The sequence below is a fragment of the Phalangium opilio genome, unplaced genomic scaffold, assembly GCF_054372755.1.
Source record: "Phalangium opilio isolate 3A_F unplaced genomic scaffold, DU_Popi_V2 ptg000079l_1, whole genome shotgun sequence".
In the NCBI taxonomy this organism is placed as follows: Eukaryota; Metazoa; Arthropoda; class Arachnida; order Opiliones; family Phalangiidae; genus Phalangium; species Phalangium opilio.
Genome location: NW_028324187.1, coordinates 9,257,857 through 9,280,365, shown reverse-complemented (window position 1 = coordinate 9,280,365; position 22,509 = coordinate 9,257,857). Strand labels below are relative to the sequence as shown.

At 37.4% G+C, this 22,509-nt stretch overlaps 1 protein-coding gene across 1 annotated transcript in view; it reads right to left on the bottom strand.

The window, feature by feature from the left end:
• LOC149654783 (fibroblast growth factor receptor-like 1) overlaps window positions 1-22,509 on the bottom strand; it is a 69,192-nt gene that overhangs the window by 32,462 nt on the left and 14,221 nt on the right. The window contains exon 3 of the mRNA XM_089846428.1: window positions 12,672-12,758. The gene's annotated coding sequence lies outside the window, so the exon portion shown is untranslated. The remainder of the gene's footprint in view (window positions 1-12,671; window positions 12,759-22,509) is intronic.

Here is a 22,509-nt window from a genome sequence, read left to right as displayed (position 1 = left end):
AAACTAATCTACACGGTGTATTGCACTTATTTCTAACCCGAGGGGGGTAGACGCTCTGGATCTCTGTGTACACCTGAGTTCAAAAGAGTTCAGCTTTGACAGTACATTGAGTTCAAAACCTTCGGGACTCACAGTTCAGCTTTGACAGTACAATGAGTTAAAAACCTTCGGGACTCACAGTTCAGCTTTGACAGTACAATGAGTTAAAAACCTTCGGAACTCACAGTTTAGCTTTGACAGTACATTGAGTTCAAATTAAGCCTTCGGAACTCACAGTTCAGCTTTGACAGTACATTGAGTTCAAATTAAGCCTTCGGAACTCACAGTTCAGCTTTGACAGTACATTGAGTTAAAAATCTTCGGAACTCACAGTTCAGCTTTGACAGTACATTGAGTTCAAATTAAGCCTTCGGAACTCACAGTTCAGCTTTGACAGTACATTGAGTTCAAATTAAGCCTTCGGAACTCACAGTTCAGCTTTGACAGTACATTGAGTTCAAGACATATTGTACACCTGAGTTCTCAAGTGTCTACCCCCTCGTTCTAACTAACCCCACCCCTTAACAATTCATAAATCAAACCGAAGTCAATTTACACGAACAGAACTGAACTGAATCGCACTGCATATAAACATAATTGCAATTATGATTGCATTTTGTTTGTTAAATAAACCTAAGTTGTAAGGCAATTCTTGCGAACAGAACAAAATTAAAACTCGCCAGTATTGAAGGTATTGAATCAATTCTGTATTGCCGTTTTTCATCGTGAAAGGCAAAAAGACAGGAGGGGGGGGTTAGGAAAATAAATGGGGTTGTTGTCTCTAATTTGCCATTTTTAAGGCTTTTGGATCACTGATCCGAAGAGACAACGCGTGAGGATAAATTTACACACTCTGTCTTATAAAATAAACAAAGGCAATGAAAGAGTGCCGGCATTCAGGCGTTTGTTTCGCAGATAACGCTACGTAACGTTATATCTTACTTACGATTTTTCCAAAAAAAAAGGGGGGGGGGGTTTCCAAAACAACAATGACGTATCATTATAAGAACCAAGACCGAAATATACGTCATTATAGCCACGTCATAAATATATAAATCTTATTCCCCAGCTGTTTATATCGCGCGACGGATTATGGGTTGTCCCAATATCTACCAAGGCCTTGAATATTAATTAAATTATAAATTATAGGCCTTGTTATAATGACCTGGGATATATTATTACCCGTGATGCATTTCGGGCAAATATAGGCGAATTCATGGTCACCATTTGGGACTCGCGTATAATTTAAAATGCAAACATCAAGGGGATCAAATATGCATGCCTAAATCGTTTAATTTTAACAATTCTAATTAAGACGTAAAGTTTAATTTGCATAAAATGGTATGTAAAATTTAGAAGCGTTTACCATGGATATTACAAACGTTTCATGGGTGGTTCAACGAACGACTTATCAAATAAAAATCCTGTATGAGTTAATTAGGTTATCTAAATCAACCTTTGTGACGTCGCATCTAAGCCTATCCTCTTGAAGTGAATTTTATCATAGTTATTCGATTATTTGGTTGTACCAGGGATAGGTTTAATTTTAGAAGTAGGAATGGAGAACAGAGTAATATCTGGGCGCGCGTCAAAGTCCCGGACCCCCTTTTAACGGGACGGAGGGGTATGAAAGAAGAGGCGGGGGGTCATAGCGACAGAGGTAAAAAGGAATTACGGGTATTTTTCGCCGTCCCCGTCATGCAGCAACGTCATCAAAACGTAGTTTAAGTGAGCAGCCAATAAGATAATTTAAACTTTTCGTTATCCGTGTTGGTTGGAGGGAGGGGCTCTATACTGGGCTACGAGTCGGAATAACTGAAGTAAATACTAACCGTTGAGCTCCATTCCTACTTCTAAAATTAAATCCATCCCTGGTTGTACGAAAGTTAAGGTTTCCAAGCCTTGGTCCGTGCACCGCGATTTTTTACAAGCCTATATCCTGTATTTCTAAAAGACGGTGCACGGGGGGTCACGTGTATTTACTATATATATATGAAAACCTCTCCTAGAGTCCTAGTTCGGGGCTCGGGCTCTATCTCGAGAGGATTACAGACCCGAATCTTAATCCGTTAGAAAAGGCCTCTAATGAAAGTACCCATCATCCTTTAGGACTAGGTTTCCGTCCCTATTTTCAATTAGAGTTGTCGTCAGTCGGGCAGTTTGAGTATGACTGTCGTCAAGTCACGTTTTGAGTTCAGTTCAAACCTTAATACTCAGAAGGAAGGGCTTTTCCTTTTTATTTCCTTCCTTGTCGCAAAGGGAATTAAAAACCCTAGTGAATTCAGGACAACTGTTCTTCCTTTTCATCATAAAAAACTGCACTTTTAAACAGAAGGGTTTCCTGCTTGGGAATTTACGAAACAATGGCGAGGAAACCGTTAAGAAACGGACTTAATTTATGTGTACTTTTCTATTTAGGCATACAATGAATGAAGTTTTTATGTCATTTTCAGGGGGCAAGGTGTATTTCAAAGGCCATTTTATATTGGCTACCTAATTAATTTTTTACCCCATCTGCTAATTAAGGTTAAACTTGGACCCTAATAGGGCCCGGGATAAGACTGCATTGTATTTATTGTATTAGTTTAGGTAAGGGCATAAGTTTATAAGTGATATGTTCCTAAGTGATATGATACTTACTGAGAGACTTACAGCTCGAGCTAGTTCGAGAACGACAAGCGAGAATTGAAGTCCTACACTGGGTGGTTAGTTTTGCAGCAAGGACTTCCATCTAGGTCCTATTTAGTCTGCATTACTAAGCCTTTGACAGCGCCCCAGTCACCAGGCGTCGCTTTACCCTGAATCTATGACCTACCTCACTCACTTCATGACAAGCTCCAGTTTCTAAGTTACCAGACTTTACAAACTTATGGCGAACATATCTTACGAACTAGGTTCAATGAAGTTAAGTTGTCGTCTTGTAGCTATAGCTAATATTTCTTACATTGCACCGAAATCAATGACAATTTCATTGCAAAATTAAACTTACCTACAATTTGAATTACCTAGATTTCGTTGTATTCATTTTTACTGCAACCCAACTGAGACAGTTCACGCAAGGCTGACTCGATGGGCAAATTGTACTATTTACTACAATCTTCGATTCAGGGGCAAAGGCTTATCCTTAGAGGTTTCCTTTCTATAAGCCAAGTGGCCCTTAAAAGGCTCATTATAAACCAACCCATAACCAAGTAGGTCCTAAATCCGTCGTTATTCCTACGTGAAACCTAATCCCGCCTCCTTTATAACAAACAAACCAGTAAAACCCACTACTCGGTAACGAGGAGCTTCATCCAAAAATAGACACTTTTTAAGTCGGCTATATCTCCATCTAATATCGCGACCAGCTCCACCACCATCACGCGACGACCAAACTTGCATGATATAACAGAAAATCCTAATTTATTGTCTAGACAAATAAACGGGGAAACCATGTTAAACTCCCGGGAGACTAAAAGCGCGGCTATGAATTTAAGCCGTAAAGCTAAAATATATAGCTACGTTTTACAATCTTTCCTTATCTCTCGCAAGTATAACCGATACCACCGTGAATTAATTAAATATATCTATGAATTTTAAACGGCGAGAGACTGCAGTACTATTATGCAGGATTTCCGCGAATTCAAATAATTTTCAACTTCGAATTTCTAGCTTTGTTTGAGGGCTTTCCCGACTATTTCTTGCGATTTTCTAATGATTTTTCCCTGACCATTTCTCCCGATTTTCCCCTAACATTTCCTCGAGATTTTCCCTGACCATTTCTCCTGATATTCCCCTAACCTTTCGTCGAGATTTTCCCTGACCATTCTAACCAAATTTCCCTGACTATTTCTCCCGATTTTCCCCTGACCACTTCTCCCGATTTTCCATAACTATTACTCCCGATTTTCCCCTAACTATTTCTCCCGATTTTCCCTGACCATTTCTCCCGATTTTCCCCTAACTTTTCCTCCCTATTTCCCTAACTTTTCCTCCCTATTTTCCCTGACCATTCCACCCGATTTTCCCTGACCATTTTCCCTTTCTATTTCACGCGATTTTTCCTCACCATTTCACGCAATTTAGTAAAATATTCCAGCGTAAATGAATAACAATTCACGAGTCGGATACTCTCTCTAGTGGCCGTGAAGACGTCCGGATCCAATCACCATGGTAACGGGGACTAAATCCTATACTAATGGCGGTTGGTATATAAACTACCGGATATCCCTCCAATGTTACGTATATATACTTTATAGTTTCAACGTAAAAGAATACTAAGCTCGTAAGGCGGGGATGTACGCTTTTAGATAGGCTATTTATAAATAATGTAGCCCCTTATCCTCGGGTTATTGTCAAAAGCTATAGAGAAAAAGATTACTCGAGTGTCCCCTGTTATATAAAGATAAAACTTGCTTGCATTTTATGATTTCAGGGATTCATGGTACTCGCTATCTCAGTTTGGACGAATTAATTGTGTAGCATTTTATTAAAAAACGTTTTGGGGGAATTTTACTCGAGTTGATTTCTGAAAACTCTTACTCAAATTCACTTTTACTGACTGTTGAAAACTTTAGAGAGTTCTGACGTTACGAGAAGAGGCTCGATTTGAGATTAGATTACCTACAATGGTGATACACCATACTTGCTTAAGCTGTAACTTAACATCTCCTTACAGTTATTTCGTTCAAGTCAATTCATTGGTGGAAGTCAGTGTTACAGTGTCGCGTCATCAGCATTTGAAGGTCCCCCCTGTTTACATTTAATGGTTATTAGTGTTTGAGACATTACAATTTTACGGTTTGAGGAAGTGTAGATGGGCTTTCCTCGACTGGTACCGGTGGAAAGATAACATTAATGGGCTTTCCTACGTCTTAACGGTTGTAAAAATAGAGAAAATAGTATAGAGGACCAGTACAAAAGGGAAGCGGCGAAGCGGCGGCCCTAAGAATGGCTTTCTAGAAACCTTTCCCTCAAAATGGCGGAGAACTTCACAGAGTGGAAAGGGGATTCTGAAAGACGCACGATTAGCAATAGCTCAATGGAGAGACGACGTTTAGTAGAAGGGATGGGTTGCTTAAAATTCGCGAAATTTCAAAATTATAGAATTTTGTAGGATTTTTGCCATAAATATAGGATTTTATAGAATTTTTGCCATAAATATAGGATTTTATAGAATTTTTGCCATAAATATAGGATTTTATAGGATTTTTGCCATAAATATAGGATTTTATAGGATTTTTGCCATAAATGTAGGATTTTACAGAATTTTTGCCATAAATATAGGATTTTACAGAATTTTTGCCATACATATAGGATTTTATAGAATTTTTGCCATACATATAGGATTTTATAGAATTTTTGCCATAAATATAGGATTTTTGCCATAAATATAGGATTTTATAGAACTTTTGCTACAAATATAGGATTTTATAGAATTTTTGCCACAAATATAGGATTTTATAGAATTTTTGCCATAAATATAGGATTTTATAGAATTTTTGCCATAAATATAGGATTTATAGGAATTATAGGACCTTTGGGGGCCCTGTAATTAATTTTTTTTATAACAAAAGACTCGGGCGATTTTTGTTAAACAAGTGTTTTACCTCTCGCCCAAAGGGGGAAGGGGCAACCGTAGTAGCTAAGGGGGGGGGGGGGGTTGGATCCTTGCGGGGAATTGAAGCAAATGATAATTGCTTTTGTCTTTCGGTTTTCGATTGGATTTAACTCTGGATTCTAATCATTCTCCGAAGAGAGTTAGTCCACCACGCTAGCGACTAAATACAATTGGCTGCGGGTATTATCGTTTCTTGGGAAGAAGAAGAAGTAACTTGTTTTCTCTCCCTCCCCCCTCCCTCTCTTATCCTAATTACTAAGGAATTAACGAAACTTTCCGATTTCTTAGCTGTGAATTTTCTTTTATTTATTCTCGGGTTACTCTGCCGACTTGGGACGAAATAAAATTATATCATAAGTTTATAAGTGATACGCTCCATAAGTATGACACTCCTATACTTCGTATTGCTACTGAGAGACTTACAGCTCCAGATAACTAGTTCGAGTGAACGACGGAAGCGAGAATTGAAGTCCTACACTCGGTGGTTAATTTTGCAGGACTTCCATCTAGTTCCTATTTAGTCTGCATTCCTAAGCCTTTGACAGCGCCAACTCACCAGGCCTCCATCGCTTTCGGCTTTACCTCGAATCTATGACCTACGTCACTCTTTTCGTGACAAGCTCTCCAGTTTCTAAGTTACCAGTGACAAACTTATGGATGGAACATATCTTATGAACTTATGATTATACTGGTAAGCCTTTGCCCAACCAAAAATATTTGGGTAAAGTACTAAGATGGGAGCGTAGAAAACTGTGGCAAATTTCTAAGCCGATAAACCGCTTTGTAATTATTTTTTTAAGCAAAGTAAGGTTATTTAGGTTAATTAGAGGGTCGAGTTTAATTTTTACTGGGCGTGGTTAAAAGTAAGTTAAAGTTTTAATAATAGATTAAAAAAATTTAATCCAAAAATAAAGTAGACGACCGGACACTATTTTCGAAAATATCTGTTTGCAAATGTTTAAATAAATAAATAAATGACCAACACATCGTTACTGTTAATTATATAAGTCCATTAACCTTCTCTCTCTTTGTCGGGCCAAAATCTAAAAATCAATAATTTGATGGTATTTTTAGAAATTTGGGGGGAAAATAAACGACTGAATGATGGTGAGGATTGGATTTTTCAATTATTCAAAAACCCCAAAATTCAAGAACTAAAAATAAACACTTAAACTGCTTCCTTTGAAACGTGTTAAAGGAATTTTAAATTTCAGTCGCGAATAAATTACTGGAATTCATTCCATCTGAAAAGTTTAACATATTAACGGGAAAACCCACATATTTCTGGACGTCTGGTTAGGTGCGGGTTTAAAATTTATTCAAACATGTACATAGCGTCTTAAATAATTTAACCCTTGACCTTTGAATATATCACGTAGAAACCGCTCCCATTACTATTATAAATCGCGATTAATTTTAACTTATGGATACAAAGGGATTTCAATTTAAAGAAACGGCTTTTAGCTCCAGAGATTCTTCAAACTTTCTAAGGATTACTTTATCCAAGGTATGAGATAAATCAATAGATCATTATTTATTAAAGAAAGTGTCAGAATACGTGCCTCGCGGGAATAATTCGGGTGAAATCTTTCAACTCTGATGGGATTTTGGTGCGCGTGTCTTAGACGGAGGCGAGAGTTTAAGTTAAGGGCGGTATCTTTCTTATGTCAGTTTCTTAAAGGTGTTCAAATTAATCTTAAAAGAATCTTCCCAATATTTTTTTGTCCTTCAGGGATGCCTTAAATAGTTTTCCCTGACCTTGAACATCAATGTCGTCAATGATTTAAAAATCACTAAAAAAAAAGGGGTATAGTAGGGGGAAAACCACTACACAGGGTGTTTTTGATAAGTCTGCATGCATAAATTAAGGAGGATGTTCTTTGGGAAATTAATTATGAGACGGAAATGTGCAATTTCTATCTCCATTTTGTTTACCCTAAGGGACACAGCTTTCGAGTTATGATTTGATTTAAGTGTTTTAAGGATGACCCCTTAATTAAATTAGAAATCATTGTCTTAATCAGTTTCTTAATTAAGTTTAAGGGGTTTTCTAGCTAAGATTGGATTGGAGTATTTTACGGTGGCCTCTTAAATTTAATTAAGAAACTGATTAAGACAATGATTTCTAAATTAATGAAGGGGTCATCCCTAAAACACTTAAATCAAATCATAACTCGAAAGCTGTGTCCCTTAGGGTAAAAGTCATAAATAGAAATTGTACATTTTCGACACAAGATTGATTTCCCAAAGAACTGTCATTCCCCTTAATTTATGCATGCAGACTTATCAAAAACACCCTTTATAATATTACACACTAGAATCCAAGCACCATTCCTTAAATTCTGTCGTCTGCAAAATGAAACTCTTCAATCTTTTTCTTGTATAATTCCATTCACGCAATACCTCGAGTGTTGTTACGTTACATTCCGGAGTAATTCTAACAACTTCCGATCCAACGTACGTTATTACAAAGACAGGACACGAGCGATCCATCAACATTTTACTGAGGCTTAACAGCAGCCGTTCGCAATTAACACCCCGACTTAATTTTTACTGACAAGATTCTTCCGTCGTCAACTAGGGAATAAGGAAGTTACTCGAGCTAGGCGTACACCCACACCATAAGCTTATAAGTGATATATTGCTTCCATAAGTATGACACTTATTATGCTATTCGTAATGCTACTGAGAGACTTACAGCTCGAGATAACTAGTTAGAGAGAAAACGACGGAAGAGAGTCAATTGAAGTACTACACTCGGTGGTGGTTAATTTTGCAGGACTTCCATCTAGGTCCTATTTAGTCTGCATTTCTTAGCCTTTCACAGCGCCTCAGTCACCAGGTGTCGCTTTACCTCGAATCTATGACCTACCTCACTAAACTTCATGAAAAGCTCCAGTTTGTAACCAGGGATTAACAAACTTATGGTGACCATATCTTATGAACTTATGCCCACATTTACGTGCTCAAGAGGAACATATAGTGTAGTAGCCTTGGACTTATCACTTCATGACAAGCTCCAGTTTGTAACTAGTTACAAACTTATGGAGAACATTATCATATGAACTTATGCCCACACTTACGTGCTCAAGAGGAAGATATATAGCGTAGTAGCCTTGGACTTAATAGTTACCCAGTATCTTTACGAAACAAAACTAGCTTTGACGGTGATGAAACTATAGTATACGTTCACCTTTAATGACTAAAAACATAATGAAGGTGATAGATCACCGTCAATTTATTTCTGTTATCGTCAACTAAGTTCCAACAAAAAAAGAAATACTGGCGAAAGACCAAAAAAACCAATAAAGATAACGATGGTCCCATATAACGGAAACCCATAGGTAAAAAAACATTCCCAGGCCGCATTGCGAAGCTGGTTTCCTGTTCGAGCCTTGACAACATTTTGTGGAGTAAAGAATAAAATTTAAAGATAAGTCAGTAGAACACTTTTAAATTGTTGACTTGAACTGCAACATTTCAGTGAAATCAGGGGATTATAATTTAAGGACCAATTACTTCTGCCAGGGATGGAGAACGGTTAGTATTTACTTCAATTATTCCGACTCATAGACCACCCAGTATAGAGCCCCTCCCTCCAACACATAACGAAAAGTTTACATTATCTTATTGGCTGCTCACTTAAACTACGTTTTGATGACGTTGCTGCCAGGGACGGCGAAAAACACGTAATTCCTTTTTTACCTCTGTCGCTATGACCCTCCCGCCTCTTCTTTCATTCCCCCCTTCCGTCCAGTGGAAGGGGGTCCGGGACTTTGACGCGCGCCCAGATATTACTCGGTTCTCCATTCCCACTTCGAAAATTAAATCTATCCCTGTTTCTGCCTTACACAGAAAAGGCTGCTACAGATTTCTCTATTCAAAAACCCCTTGAATTTTAAAATTCCCGAACTTTTAAAACCATTTTAAAATTCCCTTAGGTTTTCAAGGTATTACAGGTAAATCGGCAAACCTGACAAAACTAGAATAAAAGAGATAGAAAAACAGAAAACCCTCATATTTAACTTTGAAGCAAAAAGTCAAGTCAAGACTCAGAACTACGGAAAGAAACCCCCGAACCACATCTCGAACAAAATTGTCTGGCAAAAATCTCATCTATTTCGTGACGTTTCCATGCAGGTAAGGCTTTTAACTTCAAGCCTATTTTTCTCTATGAAAGCCACGCGGCGTAGCAATCTCGATATTGGAGCTATATAAATGCGAAACGTGCGTGAATTTCAGCGGTTGCCATAGCAACGCGGAGCAAACACACGTAATATGTTCCCTCCAAGGAAATAAAAAAGAAAAAAAAAAGGAAAAACAGGTTCAAGAAAGCGTCATCTGGCTTCTCCAATAGACTTTCGGGAAAAAGCTTTGCGGCCAAATGGATGGCGTTGCATTGCATTGCATTGCATCCATAGATGCACTCTCCCGCCAATAAAAATGAATGAGATGAGAAAGAAAGACTTCGGAGACGAGACTAGATCTCAATTTCAACCTTATACTCCTAAAAGTACCTTTCAAGTCAAAGTGAAATATACCTTTTCATGCACCTAGCGTTTCTTAACCATATTTCATATTAGAAGAACTAGGTCTAGCTTTTGTACACGTTCACGTTTCAGCGTACCTTTTCTTTAGGTTGAATCCTTTTCTTTTATGGGTAGGCTAGTACCATAAGTAACTTAACAACAATAAGTCTGTCTGAACTATAAAATTATTTCCAAGGACAAACTTAATTGTTATTGTTTTGTAGCGAAATTTTCATAAACCTTCTAAATGGGATTAACATGGTTTTATTTGCACCCCACTTTGGAGGCTTATAACTCTGGTTCTATAAGAGATAAGAGAAAATCCTTTGAGTATGTTATAGCCCTATTTCTCCTCTTTCCAAAGATACTAAATAATTGGGGTTACGATAATTAGGGCCCGAGTAATTAAGCAGAATCTTCATTGGTATTCCCTCCATAGGCTAACAACATGTTTTTATTTACTTATTTCTTGGATGAGATCCCTGGAGAGGTAGAGCTAAACACCAACTTAACCCTTTCCCTGTACAATCCCTATGGGAACAAACCATCCATAAGAACTTCAGCAAAATATGGAAACCATAGGAAGTGTGTCATACTTAAATTGTTAATATGTTACTTATGATAAAACCCAGTACTTGCTACTAGTAGGCCTACCTGGTCTGTTTGAAACGTGGTAAAATTTAAGGTCGTATGTTATCTCGCAAAAAGGCCCAGGATCAACTCATATTGAACCATGCACTCGAGAATGACTACTTTCATTTCAGTTTGCTTTAGCGTTAGATATTCATGGGCTTCACCTTTGGCTACGCCTTTTGCCTCCCTTCAAGTGGGAGATCGTACACTTGAACAAAACTAGAGCTCGAAATATCGAAAGCTTGTTTGCTTTTGTCGCTCTCGACCATTTTTCAGTTTGCTCGAGAAAATGAGATAGATATAACTGAGGAAATAAGACGTCGCGAGTGATACCCTTGGTTCGGGGTCATACTAATATCAGGGGTCATTTTCGGAAGTCTGTATCGATGGCCCTAACATGGACTCTAAAGAGAGGAGCAGTTTTTCCAACCCATCCGAGTACAGCGAACTTAGGGGAATTCATCTCTCAGGGTTCATACAATTTTGAAAAACAAATTTACCTGAGATTTCCATGAGGTTTTTCCCCATATACTCCCCTGAATTTTCCAGATTTTTCCCCGTATACTCCCCTGAATTTTCCAGGTTTTTCCCCGTATATGGAGTATCCTATGGAGCTAATGTTAACGAAGGAGGGAATATGACTATTACATAGTCAAAGGGCATCCCCGTATCTCTAATATAACCAGAGTTATGAGCCTCCAAAGTATAGTGTAATGTTAATCCTATGGAGGGAATATTCACGAACATTTTGCTTAATTACTCGGCCCCTGTTTGACGCAAATTTCCCTGATTTCCCTGAATTTTACTAAAAATTCGAAATTTCCCTGAGGTTTTCGTCAATTACTTATTTCCCTGATTATTCCAGGTTTTCCCGGTTTTCCAGGTTTTTATGAACCCTGTCTCCACTTCTGCCAACTCGCTTTGAAATTCAAAGTGACCTTGATATACTACAATACAAATCGTAATTTCTCAACAAAAAGAAAACCCCTACAGAATTTATATCACCAGTAATTTTACTATTTAATTTTTTAATATTTACCTTCCAATTTCCATTTTGATAACTTCCTGAATAATTAGTATTAATTTATTTCCGAAATAATTTAAGGAAATTAATCATTGAGTTTATGGAAAATTAAATGTTTGTCTAGTGGGTACCCGGTGCCTTAATTTTTCCGCGCTTACAATATTTGCTTTTGGAAATTAGTTTATCGAGGAAGACCTCTTACAGGGGTAAAAGAACTAATGTATTTTCTATGGGGCCCCTGTAGAAATGTTTACCCCACCACACACCGAATTTGAAAATAAAAATTTAGTGAAAAGCATCCCCTACCGGGATACAAATCATTTCTGACACACACAGAATGATGGGAGTATTTTTGTATTTTCAATTTTTTATGGAAAATTGAAATATCAAAATACAAAATCTCTATTGCGGTTGGTTGGTTGGACTGATGTCGGCGCGTTCAAGTCAAGATTGATGACGTGTGAGTGAGAGGATGGTCTATTCAAAAGACTACGTTTATCTACGTGTAGTATGACGCGTAAAACTCCGCCTTACCTTTACCTCTGGTACGCTTTCAAACTGAAATTTATGGTAATCTAATTTTCTCGGATATAGTTTGTCATTTTTGTCAATATACATCTTCAAAATTTGATATATATATATATTTCAATTCAAAATGTTTTCCTGACTATTCCAATTGAAGTTTTTCCCGACCGTCTAAAGTCGCTTTCCCTGACCCTTGACCCCGTGATTATTTTGTAGAAAATACAGAATTTAGGGACAGACTATGGGATAATTTGGCCCATTCCCAAAACCCCAAAAATGGTAAATGAAAAACTAAATTAAATCAGTGATCAATTGTACTTACATAATCTGAAAGAAGTTAGGTCCAATTAACCACGTCCAATTCGTAACAAGAATATTTCCACATTGTTACTACGCATGCTCCAAAAATCTATAGAAAGAAAGAAAGAATGGTACATCATATTAAACACGATCCTCTCAGCTGTTACCCCTAAAGAGGACCAAAGACGACAACGGACCCCGTTCTTAATTTTCTAGTCTATAATTAATAAGAAAATAAAGACATTGACAACGTGAAAAACTAGGCCTAAGCTCAGATTAATTTTTGCGGCAAGCAACAGAGCTTATATGCTTACACAATGACATAAGGTGATTAAAAGGCTGCGAGAAAGAAAAAAATGACAATGCCGCCTCGAGGGATTCTGGGAAATCGTGCCGTTTAAGGTTAGAAGTTAAGACGAAGACAGCATTTTCCATTCATTCAATCGCCAGGCGGAAGCGACTCTCCATCCTCCGTCTTTATGAACTAACAAAACGCTGACTATATACTAACGTCGCTATTGGTCTAAAAAACAGTTGGACCATTTCTTAGAAAAATATAGGAAGATACGTACCGAGGGGTTAATCACTCGATTCCCTTATGTACATGTCAGCGATTAAGGATTACCTAACGCATCGAAACCATATTGCAAAATTAGTAGGGGGGGGTGAAATATTATGACGGTTATTGATACCAAGGATGATGAGGGTAGGATATGAAATCTGAAAAAACTAGGTGTGCTAACTGTGGAATGGCTCAGGTTGGGTGGGACGCCAAAAAATGGGGGAGGAAAAGTCGGACGCATTGGTCAAGAAGGGATACAGACGAACCAATTACAACGGAGTCCGACTATTCTCACCCCCATTTTTGGCTTCCCACCCAACCTGAGCCGTTCCTAGCCTATTTCTCTCAGATTGAGGCTCCTCCACCCCATTATCCTTGTTGATAAATTCTCTAGTTATACATTTGTTCTGGCAACAACGCGTAACACCTTTCCTTAAAAGCACACCGAGTGAATGTCCCCTCGAAAAGCGTATCAAAAAGCTACTATAGCCTATACATTATTTCTTTTCACGATAAAGTTAGCACGAGCGATTAAGCGTGCGACTACACGCTACGTAGCAACGGTGATAAAAGATATATAGATTCCAGTTCAATTCCATCGCCTTTTTGATCCAATAGTCCTTGAGAAGCTTAGCGGGGTTTGAAACGGAAGGTCCATAGAGAATATAGGAAGAGGAGTAGAGGACAATTACCTTTTCTTAACGCCTTGGTAAAGACTTATTTTCTATTCCAATGGCTACATTTTCTACTACAGTGAATTTGCCAAAACAGACAGACAAACGGTAGTTGATTTTTGGAAAGTAATTCACATCGTTAAGCCTAGTTATTCACCGGAAAATTCCATTCCATAAATTATAGGAACACATATTGATTTTACAAAGACCCGCGTCGCGTCGCGTTAGTAGCGTCGCGCGTGTATCGTTTATACAATGTTAAGAGAGAGATCTATTTATAGAGTCTTTACAAACGGAGAGATTCTGCAACATTTTTCATTATTTTTCAGCATTGACAAATTTTAACCGAGGCACGAATCTTTGGACCGCCGCTTTTAAAGCTATACACGCGTCGATAAAAGGAGCTTCGAAATTAGAGAATGAAGATATCTTTTGAGAATTAAGACATACGAGATATTGTCAAAGCTAAGGTATATAACGCAAACCACCAACCAGAATTCATCGGGGTATACCTTTTCTTTTTAACTGAGGCAATAAAAGCGAAAGAAACTAAACTAAAAATAGGTCCTATTATTATTAATGAGGATGCTAAATCTAGTCTTTTTAATTAGCTGCCAGAGCGATAATGGCGCGAATTTCTCATTAAGATCTCGGCCGTAGGATCATCCATCTTGGACGATTTATAAAATGGATCTGATTTTCTATGAGATCTTTATGTTATCATCACCAAAGGTGAATAGAAATGAAGGAAAGTGTTCAGGCGATACACGTTATTCACGTTGCCTCTGAGCTAACGAAAAAATAAAACCATAGCATAAGTTTATAAGATATGTTCCTCCATAAGTTTGTCACTGGTAACTTAGAAACTGGAGCTTGTCATGAAGTGAGGGAGGTAGGTCATAGATTCAGGGTAAAGCGACGCCTGGTGACTGGGGCGCTGTCAAAGGCTTAGTATGTACAGACTAAATAGGAACTAGATGGAAGTCCTGCAAAATTAATTAACCACCGAGGACTTCAATTCTCGCTTCCGTCGTTCTCGAACTAGGTCGAGCTGTAAGTCTCTCAGTAGCATTACTTATGGAACATATCACTTATAAACTTAGTATTGTTAAATTTTCTGCTTTTCCTTTGGAATATTTTAAAGTGATTGATTCTAGTCCATGAGCGAGATAAGCGTCTGATTTCCCCCCTGGTTCTTTTTAATTACAAAAAAAAATATCCTAGGTGAAATGGCGGGAGAAATAAGGGATGATGTTATAGAAAGGCGGGAAGGGTCCCTTAAGGTGTTGGAAGTAATTTTTTTTTGTTGGTCTCCCTCTTTTCACATAAAATTTTCTTTCAGACGTGTGTGTATGAATGTACGTACACTCCCATAAGGGGACCAGCCCAAGTATCTAATTGCTGTCGGGAATTCTTTGGGCTTTTAGTAAGCGCTGATTGGAGAGATTTTTTTATTTCTTCTAATTTTTATATAGCAGACTTTAATCTCGGTGGAAGCTTTTATTTATTTCTTTTTTCTTTTGATGAATTTTGCGTGAACTGTGTTTGCAAAACTGGCTCGAAATGGATCTAATCTAGCGCGAAATAATTCTTTGTGCAGTATATACACGGGTAATTGCCACACAGATTTTTTTAATTTCAAACTTCCTGACCTTCCCAATACCCTTGGCAAAGGCTTAAATATGTTAAACAAATGTCCTTGGTAAAGGCTTAAACTATGCTAAACAAATACCCTTGGCAAAGGCTTAAATATAGTAAACAAATACCCATGGCAAAGGCTTAAACTATGCTAAACAAATACCTTTGGGCAAAGGCTTAAATATCCTAAACAAATACCCTTGGCAAAGGCTTAAATATCCTAAACAAATACCCTTGGCAAAGGCTTAAATATCCCAAACAAATACCCTTGGCAAAGGCTTAAATATCCTAAACAAATACCCTTGGCAAAGGCTTAAATATCCTAAACAAATACCCTTGACAAAGGCTTAAATATGTTAAACAAATGCCCTTGGCAAAGTCTTAAATATCCTTAGAATAGCAAATACCCTTGGCAAAGGCTTAAATATACTTAGAATAGCAAATACCCTTGGCGAAGGCCTAAATATCCGTAGAATAGCAAATACCCTTGGCAAAGTCTTAAATATCTTTAGAATAGCAAATGCCCTTGGCAAAGGCTTAAATACCCTTGAAATATAGAAAGTAAATTATCTTCTAAGGAAACTACATATACTAAGCTTAAGGGCTCTTGTTTCTTATAGATAGTTGTTGGGCTATAAGCTTCTTTTCCAACAAATTGGAAACGTACTTTTAAGAGGCAATTTCTCCAATTACCCCCGATTCAAGCTAAGAGATGGAAAAAAAATAAAACCCGCATTCCCTTTTCTATTCCGTTTCTAAGCAATGCCCCTAAAGAATTTTTATTATTCTATTTCACTTATCCTTACCGATAACGGTAGTTAGTGATCGTAAGTAACGATAAATGCACCTAGGGCACAAAATTAACTATAGGCTAAATAGCCTTCAATCATGGACTCAATTCAGACTTACTTATAGAGAAAAAAGCGGTGCATGGAACTTCGCAAATTACTTTTCCGTTCATGAAATAAACAAGCTCCTCAAATTACCCTAATAGCTAGCTACTCTTTCTTTCAAAAGTAAATGTTAAGAAGGCATAGGTATATCGCTACCTATTGAGGCGTAATTAATACCTATACTTGTAGTAGTAGTTACTGTAATATTGATCTCTAAAATACTAATTACTTAGTGTAATCTATAAATAAAATAATAATCGAGCAATTTATATATACCATTAGTTAAGGGGTCCTTTTTTAATATCAAAATTAACGACTTTTTCCACAACAGAGTTTAGCTTCGTTAAATTGGTTCTGATTTTTATGGTGAAAGTAATCTTGGGATGTATATACTTGGGGGTTAACCTTGGTTTACGTTTTCCTTCCCGGGCAACCTTTGGTAAATGGGTTCGTAAGCGGAAATTACCGGATGTAATAAAAACCGTACCGTATTGGCGGCGGACGAACACAATCACGTACGGCTCACCCATCACGTACATCAATTCATTGAGATATTCCTACGCGCATTTACGTCATCGGCAAATGTATAAAAGATCACTATTCCGCGTAGAATCATGCAAAGACGGTGGAAGAATGCATAGTGCTATCACAATACTTTTAACACCAATATCCTACCCAGGTCTTTTACCAACTTCTAGCTCTATCTTTCAAATATTTCGGATTTCTAAGCATTTATATCTGCTTCTCCACTTTGAAAAAAAATCTTTTACATCCTATACGCGATTCTATCCTGGACATGGACTTTGTTATTCTAAAGCGAACCAGAGGAATATGTTGAGTACATTTAATCCCCCTGCCGCACTTAGCTACCTTTTCAGACGATACAACGTTTCACCAAGAAGCGATATCTAGTTTTCTAGGGAGAAGGTATCTCCAGTCCAAACGTATAGTTGGTCCGAAGTTAATCCCCGCCGCCTCTAAATTACAACAACCAGCATCTCATTGGTTCTTGAAAACTGACGTCAGCGCGACGCGAATGATAACGAAAATTACTTGTATTTTCCGACTGAAGAGAGGCAGCGAAATAGCCCGGCCTCCTTTTACTTCCCCCCTTGTATTTTGAAAGGGGGGACTGGGACTATGGCGCGCGACTACTTAGGCATCTTACACCTTCTCCCTAAAAAACTAGATATCACTTCTTTTTCACGCAGTTTTTCTATGCCCTATATGGTTCATAAGATCCGTGAAAAGACATATGGATTGACAAAACGCCTCGTCGTAAATGGAATGAAAGGGGAAACTAAAGATCACGTGATTAAATCGGAAAGAGAAAACTCGAAACTCATTTCACGCGGGCAAAAAATACAAAACCGGATATTAGAATCGGCTAATGAATAAATCTAAAATTCCCTGAGTCGCGAAACAAGATGGCAAATACGCGAATTAATCTCACACACAAACTTAAATTGGACCTAACTATTTTAACTGGTTAACCACATCATCGTCTGGGGTCTTAACTTAGACAAATAACCCTGCACTGAAATGGTATTAATACAGTAAAGAAAATCAAGAAACGTAAGAAGATAATGTTCATGAAAATCGTTTGTTGTAGACACGACTAAAAAATAAGAAAAATAAGAAGGAAAGGGTTTAAAAAAATTGGGGCATTAGTCCGCGGGTATCCTGAAGTACCGAGGGACTCTCAATCATGTACTTTGCGTTAAAATATTAAGGGTGTCCAGGTGTCCACTTAATAAAGAAGTAAAGTAAAGACCCCCTCGTATGTAGTTTTTGTAAAGGATTTACCTCTTTTATACAAGTCTAGACAGGCTATATAAAGTTTTTAGTCAATCTCGAGTCATACCCGTTGTTCCAAAAGAAAAAGAACGTTGCAGAGAGACTATACTGACTGGGTTTTTTTTAGTTGTCTTTAGTTAATTATAGATTCAGCTAGAGCCATTAAGCGCAATCCCTTTCATCTTTAAGGGCCATTGAACATTTTACGAACGTATTAATCATTTACTCGAAAAACGTTAAGCTTTTTACTCGGTGGGACCCCCCCTAAGGTTCGCGCAAGTGCTTATATAGGGGACCACGGAATTAAAATAGATGTTTCTATAGACTATGGGCTTAAGAGCTTAATGTCCTTCCGTCCTACAACAACGATAGAGTATTAATAAAGTGTCGAGATGCTGGGGAAAATGGGAACCCAAGCACAAGGGGGCTCGCCCGAATTCATTATTCTTTACGACCTTACCTTATAAGGTAAAAAGAAAGGACTATAGCCAAGCCATCTTACAAATGGAAGGTCGTAATCGTTTAGATTTTAGATGGTCAGAACTCTGGTTTTATAATAGAGAGGATGTCAAATCTCTGTTTCTTCCTTTTCCAATTAAGGGTTTAAACAATTAGGGGTTCAGAACTATGGTGGTAGCAGACAGAATTAAGGAAATCCTTTTTAGTATGTCAAAGCCCTATGTCTTCTCTTTCTAATTTAGGGTTTCAACAATCAGGGGGTCAGAACTATGGTTGTTTTATAGCAGACAGAAGGAAATCCTTTTTAGTATGTCAAAGCCCTATTTCTTGCCTTTCCATAGGTACCTCCTAGTTTGGATTACAACAATCAGTGTCTGTGTAATTAAGCGAAATGTCCATAGAGGTCCTCTCCATAGGATTAACATTGTCTTATTTACACGACACTTTTTAACTCTACTTCTATAAGAGGCAGGGGAAGTCCTTTGATTACGCCATAGCCCAACGACACTAAATATTTGGGGTTACAACAAAGAGGGCCCGAGTAAATACGCAAAATAAGGCATTACCATTAACACGTTCTTCTTCATTCTAGACTAGCATGCACCGAGCGCTGGTAAACCCAAAAGGTCGTCCCTTCAACTTTGGCGAAGGATTCATTTTTGTTTATTAATGACCAAGGAATGTATAGATTAGACACACGGAGGGCGTCGCACCAGCCGTTGGGGGTTTACCTGATTGGTTACCATAGAAACCTACCACGTTACCGCAGGCCAACCCCTCCCCCCCCCTCAAACCCAAACGACGACGGTATGGCCAGATTTGAGCTATCAAGAGAGACACGAGTATTGTATGTACATCGAAGCGGGGGCCCCCAAAGGTAAATTCCCACAACACGTAACCGAAAACCACGCAAAAACCTAAAAGAGATGGGTATGGACTTTACCATTTCAAGTATGTGTGTACTTCCCCAATCAATAAATACTTAGGCTATCAAGAGTGAATAACCATGAGTATAAAATACTCCAGGCTATCAAGAGTGAATAACCATGGGTATAAAGTACTCCAGCCATTTATCTTAATTCGAGAAATGAAACGTTATCTCGTGCACGAAATTTAATTCACGCGCTTAAAAAATTTCCTCTATACTAGGCGTACAAATTCGATTTATTCCCATCTACATCTAAGAGTGTTTGAAAACCTCCTATAGTTTAATACCACCAAGATTTCAGCATGTTTATTGAATATTCTAAGGAACTTAAAAGCATGCATGCAGGGGCGATGTTTTTAATTAATTGGATAAAAGTCTTTGAATTTGATAAGGTTTTGAATAAAGGACTCCTTAAGATGCACTTAAAAATCGGGACCGGGTAAGAAATTCGGGGAAAATGTTAAAAATACCTTTGGACATCTATCTATTGTATTCTCAATTTATACTTGGGTGGTTTTTAACAAGAATGTTAAGTAATATCTTTTGTTTATTTAGGACTGGGATTTCTTGAAAGAGAAAAGGGAACTAATGTTACGTAGGTTTCGTTGATATGGCAACCATGTTCTGAAGTGTACTTTTCAATAAAAAAAGGGTTATTACTGCGGAAGGAGTTTTTAATTTTTTTAAAGTGAAAGACACCGTAGCTTTAAAAGAAACCAAGGCTAAGCTACTATATTAATTCAGAGAAATTCCTGGGAAAGAGGTGTCTATAATTACCTAATAACTAAAGGGGGAAGTTAAGCCTTGCGCCATATGGAATTACGTAACTACCCTAAATCACGTGGTTTGTTTATTTATCAAGGTCAAAGGTCAGGAAATATGATAAGTTTACGTATGTTACGTTTTTACCTCATGTCAGGGCTCAGGAAATAGTATAAACTTATGTAATGCTTTTTCGTCAGGGTCAAAGGTCAGGAAATATTATAAACTTATGTAATGCTTTTTCTCGGGGTCAAAGGTCAGGAAATATGCCAAACTTATGTAACTTTTTCCTCAGCGTCAAAGGTCAGGAAATATGCCAAAAGTTATTTAATGTTTTTCCTCCGGGTCAAAAGTCAGGAAATATTCTAAATTTATGTAATATTTTTTCTCAGGGTCAAAGGTTATTACTTATTAAATATGATAAACTAATATGATGTAACGTTTTTTATTCACTAAAACAACGTTTCATACTAAACTTACTATACAAGCTCGATTCAGTTTGCATTGGTGTATAGCGTGTGAAACACTTCTACAGGGGCTCCATAGAAAAAGCATTAAATTATTTCACCCTGTTAGCGAGCTTCCCCAGGCTGCAACTATTGTGTCTAAACTTTTAATTAAATTTCAAAGGAAATTTCTGATCCCTGTGCGGTATTTGCCTTTAATTATCAGTTTTCGACTCATAAGTAAAGTAAAAAAGTATAAGTATGACGATAATTAAAAAGTTATTTCAAGGATTAAATTGGATTTAATAAAGTCAATACGTTATTTGTCACACTTTTTTAAAATTAAGGTTACTTATAATAAAATAAATCTAGCCACAGGGGAAAGAGGAAAAATAATTAATTTCGCCTGAGAACTGTTTCCCTGCAGGGGAAATTGAGCGCTGAAAAATATATTTTTAAAAGGGCGTTTTTAACTTCAATCAAGACCTTAATTAAAGTAACACAGCAGCGAGTATAAAAAAATTAACAAAGAGGAGATTAATCGATGAAACCCGCTAAAAGCGAGTCACGAATAATATGTATTTATAAAAAAAGTTGGAGTCGACATCACAGTTGACGTCAAAAGACAAAGAGCAGAAGGAAATGAAACCCGAAGCTATGAAAATCGGAGTTTTGATCGAAAAGGGGCGGGGCAAGTTCTTAAGCAATTATATAGACGAAATTAGGTCTAAATAGGTGTTAATTTAATTGATTTAAAGCGTGAGAACTTTCTCCAGTGTTCATTTCTGCGTCTCCATAAGAATCCAAAGTCTTAGAAGAAGTTTATTCTTAATCAAGAAGTGATACATATTTTATTAGGGAGAAGGTAATGTTTAAGATGCCTAAGTATTCGCGCACCATAGTCCCAGTCCCCCCTTTCAAAATACAAAGGGGGGGACGTAAAAGGAGGAGACCGGGCTATTTCTCTACACTCTCCTCAGTCGGAAAATACGCAATTTTTTTTGTCATTCGTGTCGCGCTGACGTGAGTTTTCAAGAACCAATAAGATGCTGCTGGTTGTAATTTAGAGGCTGGGATTAACTCCGGACACGTCTACGTTTGTTTGGACTGGAGATAAAGAGCTAGATTATAAATGTGGCGCGAATTTATACCTTCTCCCTAGTAAACTAGATACCGCTTCTTGGCTTAACTATGGCTAACATGGAGCCTAAGCAGGTTATAGGTCAAAAGACTCAAAATACTTATTAATTAGGAGAGAATTAGGTCAAAGTAATTGTAATTGTTGGTTTGGATCTAGAACTCAATTAAGAGCCCATTTTTACGCTTCCAAAAAAAAACCGACACTCTGATGATAACGCGGTCCTCTAAGCAACTAAGGTTTGTGTGTCTAAGTAGGTAGTAATAATAGGTCAAGATAGTTGATTATTTAGAGCCTGAACTCAATTTTCGATTGAGACGTCTACGTATTAATTAAATATTAAGAGAAAGTCTAAATATTTGGTTGTTTAGTAAGCAACGAAACTTAATTAAAACAGTCTTAATTAAAAATTAATTAGTTTGGTCTCTAATATAATTCTGTGCCCAAAACACTTGCTATTCCATACATACACACAGGAAGTTCTTTTGATATATCATCGCAAAGTGGATAAAAACATTTGTTTTCAATTTATTAGGGTTTTTTTTTCTTTTTTTGGTTTAAAG